This window comes from Rhipicephalus sanguineus, unplaced genomic scaffold, assembly GCF_013339695.2.
Source record: "Rhipicephalus sanguineus isolate Rsan-2018 unplaced genomic scaffold, BIME_Rsan_1.4 Seq240, whole genome shotgun sequence".
In the NCBI taxonomy this organism is placed as follows: domain Eukaryota; kingdom Metazoa; phylum Arthropoda; class Arachnida; order Ixodida; family Ixodidae; genus Rhipicephalus; species Rhipicephalus sanguineus.
Genome location: NW_023614844.1, coordinates 9,661 through 18,668, shown reverse-complemented (window position 1 = coordinate 18,668; position 9,008 = coordinate 9,661). Strand labels below are relative to the sequence as shown.

The window sequence follows — 9,008 nt, the reverse complement described above, 5'->3', positions numbered from 1 at the left end:
GTGTCTTCCTTTTTTCTTGTGCTCCGTCTATTGCGTTTTTTACACTAATGCATTAATTGTGAAAACAACTGGCTGCCGCAATTCGGTCCTCTAGGTCGAACTTTTTGGGCCTTGTACCAGACTAAAGAGCTCTGTTGTGAAAGCAACAGGGTGTAACAATATTGCACTACAAATCAGGGAATACAAAGCATCGATAAGAATGTTTAGCCAAAATAAAATGCTTCAGCAAATTGTTTAAGACACATACTCACAGGTAATGCTCATTCACAGCTTCTACGGCAGCCCCATGATTTCTGTGCGTCCATCTGTGCGTGCCTTCCTTCCTCCTTTGGGCAAGTTCGTGTAGAATGTCTGCCAGGAAAACAAAAACATCAGAAACAAGTCGACTTTTTTTAGCATGCCTTACATAACCCAAATTAACTTTTCCCTCCCCATGAGGTAGCTGTTTAGAAAGCATCCAAACAGCCGCTGCTTTGTCTATGTATAGCTCATAACCAATTAGTAGCATCCAACACGACACCTGGTCATTGTCAAAGCACACGAGACAAAAACCTGAGACAAGTATAAGCAAAGAGCAAGCGGCTATATTTCGTCATTATATCGTTTCCTAATCCAGCCCGATGCATTCATCGCTTAAATTTAATTTACACTGCTATTTTGGTGTTCGCCCTAAACTTACTTTCCAAATAACTCACTAGATAACCTATTTCTCTTATGCACTATATGAATACATGTCAAAAAGATGGGGCATGCAAACATGGACACAAGAGAGTCAAGACGCCTAAAACGCTGAGATCACTAACTGGAGGCTCATCACCTAATCTACCTTTACATTGTCGAGAGCATAAATGCATGCCAAATTTCGATGAATGCAGTTTTGTACAAGCACATGAATGAAGAAATGCCTCCAATAGTCGAGGCCTGGCATATCGATAATGGCAGTGCACAAGAGAGCCAATCGTCGATTACCTAGCAGTTATCTCTCACGTAGACTATCGCGCGTGCCAGATTGATAGGTATCGCCTCTTGCCTGGGCATGCACAGATAAGTTTCTGTGTCTACTTGTGCTACTGTCCACCTTTCCAGTTGGCGTTAGTGGTGTCTTGGTTTCTCTCTTGTGTCCATGTTGCATGCCCTGCCTTTTTAACATGAATACCTACCAACCAGCTCAGCTGTCTGTTATACTAAATATGTATACAATCTAGAATTACCACTCTGTCCACTTGCTGATGTAATAATAATAATGGGGTTCTGTAATGTAAACCTCAAATTAAAAGCACAGGAACCTCTAGGATTTGCACCTCCACCGAAAGTGCAACCACTCCATCAAGGATCGAACCCGCACAGTTCCGATCAGCAGCTGACCATTATAACCACTGTATTGCAGCGGGGGATGTTCACTTGGTAATGTAGGTTAATGTTAAGGATTATGGAAAGAGCTGTAGGTTGAAGAAAGACATGCCATTAAGCAAGGAGCTGCAGATATTATGCAGTTTAGTTATTTCTGTAATCCAAAGGGCTGGTGCTCAGGGCATGTACCTAAGGAACTCCTGTTCAGCGTCTCTTTTCGAACCAAAGCTTAGCAGAATTGATGTTCCTGTCTAGATATGCCCCTGAAAACCACAGTTAAATAGCTGCAAAGTAAACACTAGAAGACAGAAAAAAATCCATCACTTGTATGATATTAAACACATCAAGATGCAAATACACCAAACACCCTGGACTGTGAAACGCATTGATTGAAAAGATATCAGTTAAACAAAGCAGCATAGCAATGAACTTCCATGAAAAATCTATAATAACACTTGTTGATTATAGCAGGATGTTTTGTATGATAAATGTATAAATTACCACTCACAGAAGCTGACATGCTATTTTAAAAATGAGCATTGCAAAAAATAAAGCAAGAAAACCACATGACGTGTGAATTTACCATTCGTAACTTAGGCTAAAGGGCCCCTAAACAACCCCGGAGTCTAAAATTTGTGACAACTGCACGCTTGTACAACGTGAACATGTTGTCACATGAATTTTTTGATTAAGTGGTGTAATAATGAAGCCACAGGAGATAGAACAAACATTCCAGCTGGTTTCAGTCTCTCGCTCAGCCTGACCATCCTGAAGAGGGGCTTCCTCGGTGTGCCACTGTGCCAGAGTGGTGCGGTGAGGAAGCACAGTCAAAGCACTGGCGAGATAAACCAATTCGCAACACTTGTGACGTGACAACCACAGATACTGCATAATCAGAAAGCCAAAATGCCGTTCGTATTGCAGAGGACTATTCAACAGTCAGCGTTACTTAATGTTGCTCATAGGCAACATTACACCACTTCGCTAGCAAAGAGGACTGGTCAAGCGCTGAAGAGGAGGCGCGGTTATTGTTTTTAGAAGTGGAGTGTCTGACATTCGCACAATGTGATTCCTGCGGCCCTATGTACGAATTAGCGAGCTTGTTTGGGAGGTGTAAAAAAAAGAAGTAGGAGCCTGCTGACTGGCCCTTGAAGAGAATGTAAACATACACTGGAAGGAAGTACACTTGTAGACATATTACTATAAGCTATAAAAAACAGGCAAATAACATGCTCAATCCATGCAGCATAGGGATGTCTCACACCTTTGCAAGAACTTTACTATGGTGGCTGCATATTTGTGTAAGCCAGAAGCAGCAGGCACGTGGCTTCCATGAATTTGACCCGTTCGTTGAAGGGAAACTGCTGCTCACATCCTTGTAGCACTGCTTTTTGAAGATGCTTCCTGCGATAACAAAATGACCACAACACAATTATGGTCTGCAAATATCCACAGGTGACCTACATTGCTGCGCTTTCTCATTAAATTCAGCTCTAGACTAAACACTGCAATAGCAGCATCCTCCTACATTACAGGGCATCATACTGCTTTCCTTGGCCTGGTTTTTAGTTCAATAATTGTTTTCACCCATAACAGAATGAAGCACTAGTAAAGATTCGGTTGGGGAGGGTGCAGTCGTAAAGTGTGTATACAAAGTAAGAATATGAAAAAAAGGCATAATTTCACATGAGATATAACAATTATCATAATTCCTGTAATGTCAGACACTAAGAAGTGTTTAATTGAGCAAGTTTTGACTTTAAGCTATCACAAAACAATGCCCTTTATAGAAAGTGGGATTTGCAGAGTGAACTCTGATGATGAAATTGGCTGTCTTTACTGGCTCTGTAGCTGCTAGTGCATTGCTAAAGCCGCTTGAATGCACTTAACAAGCCTGTGTAATGGTATTGACAAATGGACAGAGAAGACAAACTCATTTGTTCTCACTTAGCTGCCATCACAGCAATACGTTGCTTCGTGTCAGGTTTCCTGGTATGCAGAATGCACGAACTTGGTGGCCGTGCCATACCACAGTAAACATGATCGACATCTGCTCCAACTGCGTAAGTAGCTGGAAAGTGCTAAATTACACAATCAGCTGTACCATGCACACATAATGTAAATTCTAGCAGTGGCAACATTTCGCACCTCATACTAGCCTATTGGCATTGTACTCGTTGATACTACCAGCTGCATTCACTGTTTTCATTCCTAGCATGCATAGCACATGCACACAAAGCACCCAATAACTGTGGGAAGCAGAATAGATTGTCCGAGGTAATCAATAAAATTGATTGACAAGAATCCCACACATCACTCAAGCCTGTTGTTTGGCATAAGTGATGAGAATGTGCAGCCAAATGTACGCAGCAAATTCAGTATTGGCCTTGAAGAATTGCAAGATAGGTTGAAGCTTTCCAGAAACAAACCGTATACAGTAAAGTCTGTCCCAGATACTGAAATCATGAAGTTATAAATTTTAAAGTGGGCCGCTATATTCTTCAGGCACCATGCATTGCATTTATGAAAATGCTAACATCCCTGTACAACAATGCGTGCTGCAAGAAGTCATAAACATTGACATTTTTGGCACAATGCCATTTCCCAGTACCACGTTTTACGGAAAGGCAACATTTTCCTTTGCAAAACTAAGCCATGTTCCCAGGCAAAATGCACTGTCCATGGTGAAAAACACATGGAGTACGCTCTTCTATACAGCTTAGCTGGTTTACTGGAACTAAAAGCAACGGTAACGCTGTCTTAATTGAACTGGCTAGCAAGAGCCTTCTCGCTGCTGTTTATGTGAAGTAATTTCACCTTGGTGGAACGTCACAAGAATAAGTGGCACATAATAATGAGTGCGAGAACACAGTAACAGGTTGTGCAACGGCAACCAGGTATGCCCATTCGTGGAAACTGTGGGCTCTTCCCCCAAATGAACCAGTTGGAAATAACCCTTTTGCATGAATAAATTTAAGTTGGTTGCTGGCATACATAACATTGTTACTCTGCATTTCCATCTCATTTATCTAGCGCTCATTGTTTCCCTTCGACATGACTAGCTCAAAACAAGATTCCTCTTCGTTAAATGGAACTTTGTACATTACCTTTACGTTGGCTACAGATGCTTATTTCTTCTGCCTGAATAAGCACCTCTTATGGCATGCTTGCCTCAGCCACCTTCTGGACTGCATGGTCAGCACTCCACTGTTTGTCGTGGCACTGCTGTTTGCTACCTGCAGTACGTTGCAAAAAACTTCAGCATTCAAAAAAAAAGGTTAAGAAAAGCCGAAGCAGGTGTGCCAGCAGCACCTTGCCCTTTGAGGAGGGAGGAAGGGCTCTGATAAATGGCTAATTCAAGACAAGCGTTGTTCTTCACAAGCTATTATAATGCGATGAGAGGTGGGACTTCAATACACGGACGCACGTATAGTGCTAAAAGCAATTGAAAATTCAGCTGAAAGTACGGCTTGTCATATTAGGTCAACGTGCATAAAGGATAAAAATGGGGCAAACCAACTGAACAAAATACAGTGTCATGCTGCAGAAATTGCATTTTTAGCAAATCTATGTTATCTATTGCTTGAAAGATGATAAGCAATGTCCATGAATGCTAACCTAAACGCTTTTGAGGGTCATGTTACTTAATGACAAATAAAATGCACGCCTAAGGAAAACATCCCTAAATACACTTTATTTCTCCCACTGTACCGATTCACGATTCACGCGGTGGCTGATGATTATTCCTTCAGAGCTCGTGCGAACGAAATGAATGTTGAAGCTTCGGTTTCGTGGCGTTACTCCAAGTAATTTGTCAAGAGACATGCATACATTTGACATGCATAAAACGCATGACAATGGTGAGCCTGACAAAAATGGTGTCTCCTTTCAGCAAATATTAGCGTACAGCAGTGCGTGCAAGCGAGCTAATTACCAAAACTTTATAACACTACCGACTACGTTCTTGACAAATGTCATGCGCGAGCACAATCCGCACAACTACAACCGCATACACTACCAACACGTTATGCGATTTTCTTCGGCGACAACGCGTACTACAATAAGAACAACTCACAATGTACGAAGCGTAACGTTCACTTACCTCTGGCAATAAAAATACGCTGGCAGCGTACACTGCTGGATGACCGCCGGTTTTCAATGGTGCGCCAAGCGAGGAATCGCCGAGCTACCGGCCGTCCCCGAGCGTCAAGGCATTTTCCAGGGCCACAGAACGCGTCGTCGAGAAAGGATTGCGGCGCTGCTACTCACTGACGTGCGGAAACATTTGAAGAAGGTGTTCTTCAAAACTATGAATCGCGTCCGTCGGTCACACCGAACAAAGCAGTCGCAGAGATTGAAGTCGCACGGTCGGCATCTGGTGACTATTTGCCTGGTACCGCGTATGCTTGCGCTTACGTCAGTAACCACTACATACAACACACAATGCGAGGCAGCGCGTTAAAACAGTTAAAAGTCGACCGCACAAACAGAACTCGGCACGACGATCACACGAACGCAGAACTATACGGGCTAGGAAGGTCTGCTTAGTGTCGTGAGCGAGCCTGCCAGGTGGAAAGATTGCGCGATCCAGCCTGCAGATGGCGCTGCCGCTCGCTAGCGTGCGTTCGCGCGTGTGAGCCTGCGCTCTGTGGAGTTTCCCGTTGAAATGAAGCTTTGTAGTTGCGGTATAAGCTCGTTGTGTAGGCCGCACATGGCGCTGATAAACTGTAAAACGAAGAAAAGAAAACTCTGGAGACTATGCGGGCAGGTTAGCTTCTTCTGAACGGCACATGCTGGCGTAGAGAACAAACATGTAGGAGATTCGGGGTTTCCGTTCTAGTTTATTAACATTCTTTTTCACGCAGTTATGTTTGAGTACGATTGCAATATTCACTGACAATTATAGCGATTACATCAAGAACAAAAATACAATGAACAGTGAATGAGACGCAAAGACAGATATTTTCGCGCAGAATGTGAGTAAACAGTGAAAGGAAAAGATATAGTGCATATAAAAAAGAAAAATAATTAATTAAAAGTAAGAATCAGCGAACAGTCAAATGAAATTTATGTACACATGAGGGACCTCCCTTGATGTTTCACGCCCACTCTTGCAGGCATACTGGATCCGTAGAAGCTCTGAATGAGAATCGATTTTCACTGCACGAGTTCTTTTCCATAACGTCATGGAACAGGCTGTCTTTTTCTTTATAGGCATGGTGCGTTGGAGAGGCTAGAAAGATTTGCAGTCGCACGCGAGCATGCACGAACCTCTCAAGACGCAGCTCGGAATGAAATTGCAACATCCACGAAAATTCCAGGGTCGGATCTAAGAGGAACAGGGTACCGGCGCCCTTACCTCCTCCCCCCTTTAATTTTCGACGACCGTAGCGGCGGCCGCTACGGGTCGCTGCGAGCGCCTGCACGCCTGCACCCTAAAGCTTTACTGCACCCTAGAGTTACTGTAAATGTTACTTTTATGTGGCGGAGTTGCGCATCTGTTTTCGAAACGCCGCTAGCAATCTTGCACTGCAGAGATGCTGATGCGCAGGCCGCTGCCGCTGCAGCGAACCGGTTTGTACTCCCGTGCCACAGTCCCGAAAGGAGGCTTTCATAAAGGGACGCTTTTCACCAATACGAAGCAACGCCGCATGTTCCTTGTGTCCTTGTCTATTAGGCACAGTGGAACGCCCCACAGAAGCCTTCGCGGTAGGGATGTCCGAAAAGCAAATTTTAGGTTCGAAGCGAACAGTGATTACGTGGAATAATTTTGAATCGAATAGTTCGAATAGTATGTATCACACATTATATAAAAAAATTAGCATAAATATTGTCGAGGCCCAACTAACTTGCACAGCGTTTTTTTTTAATTGAAACAAGGCATGTGCGACTGTCATTCTTTTTGCTGCAAGTAAACGCTACTAAACTAAGCGCTACGCTACTAAACGCTACTAAACGTAGCGTTTAGTAGCATCAAATAGTAGCAGGATTTCAATTTCAGTAAGATGCAAGTGATAACCGATAAAATACGTCACACTTTAAAAATTATGATACATATAACATATTATAATATATAAGCCCGTATAACAAGCTTTTAAACTTAAAAAATGATCAGGGGCGTAGCCAAGGGGAGGGTTGGGGGTTTGAACCCCCCCCCCCCGAAATTTTTCAATTTTGCTTGCGCGTATATACACGCACACATACAAACACACGCACGATCATACATAAAGTATGGTTGAACCCCCCCCCCCCCCCCCGAAAAAGATTTCTGGCTACGCCCCTGAAAATGATTAATCTATGTCGGAGTAATATGTTAATTTAACCTTGAAGTGGGGCTTCGCGACATTGCGCAATTTTGTTGGTTAGGTGCTTTCACGGCATAGCACTTTCAGGCTGCAGTGAAACCACCTTCACAGGTGGGTTACATGCCGTCCAATATACGCCTATTCGGTCATTATGAATACTTTGAAATTTCAGAACCTTAAATTTGCGTCGAAGCGAATTCGAATACTGCAATATTCTTTCGAACATTCCTAGCGCTCGAATATTCTCACATGCCTACTTCGCGGCAAACAGACGCAGACAGTCTGCCAGTATGTCAGGACGGCAGCAAAATATTGTCTACCCTCGTTGCTCGCGAGGGTAACATGCACAAAACAACAAATTTAACCACTCTCGGTTGACCTGAAAAAAAGGGTAAAGATTTAAACCGCTCACATAGAGAACAGTGGTAGTTGCACGCTCCCCAGGCCTTCTGTAAACGCATCGTGTCTGAAGAAAAAAAGATCACAGTTTCACCGCAAGCGCGAAGCAATGAATGCGAAGGCAACAAATTGTAATGTTATACGAAGGAAGGCTAGCAGCTAACTCTTTTGGATCCGATCTCGCGTAACTACACAAAACGTTGGTGTAAGAGAATACGGCCGCTCCAGGGAGAGGTGCGCTTTTCGCAGTCTCTTCGCGTTGAGAGCGCGCGAAGAGACTGCGAAAAGCGCACCTCTCCCTGGAGACGGGCGGGGCGTTTCGTTTCTGCTTGAGCATATTGCTTGAGCAGCATTCGATGGCAGGTCTAACACGCGGGGGGATGTTATCGCATGCGCCTTCCGAGTGACGCAGATAGGCCAACTTGTTTGATCTCTGCATCAGCCGCTATCGTCGCCGCTGCTCGCGAGCTTTTACTCGCGGGTAGAACCTACGATGCGCGGTGGGATGTTATCAATTTCGACTTTATACCCAACATGACGGCGACGACAAAAACCCGTCGAGAGTGCCGATATAATTGCTATCGCAAGAAAAGTAGCCACGTGACGGTCTTTGGTTGGAAAATAACATAACAGCGCAGTAAACTTTAAGACTTTTCGACTTTAGGACTTTTAGGACTTTCTTTTTCTTTAGGACTCTAGAACACTCTCTCCCTAAATAAAAATAAAGCAATATGTCCGTTGGCAGTTACGAACATGTACTCCCTATTTCCATATAATGAGAGCCATCTGTAAGCTCTACGTAGATCTTGTTCTTGAATCCCAAGGACAGTTTTTGCAGTGTGGAGGAGAGCGCTGCGTGTGCACCCTTGTTGCCTTCGAGAGTGAAAATTTCCATGCTTCAGGAGGAACAAAAAAACTTGCCCGAAAGAGGAGAAGCACCCGTGAACACAATTC

The 9,008-nt window shown here is 43.8% G+C and overlaps 1 long non-coding RNA gene across 1 annotated transcript; it reads right to left on the bottom strand.

The window, feature by feature from the left end:
- Positions 1 to 263: 263 nt before the first annotated feature.
- LOC125756599 (uncharacterized) lies at positions 264 to 5,886 on the bottom strand. Its single transcript, XR_007414624.1, has 4 exons — positions 5,453 to 5,886; positions 4,458 to 4,586; positions 2,615 to 2,754; positions 264 to 351 (listed from the first exon to the last, which is right to left on the bottom strand). It is a non-coding gene; the product is annotated as an uncharacterized LOC125756599 (long non-coding RNA).
- Between the last annotated feature and the right edge of the window lie 3,122 nt (positions 5,887 to 9,008).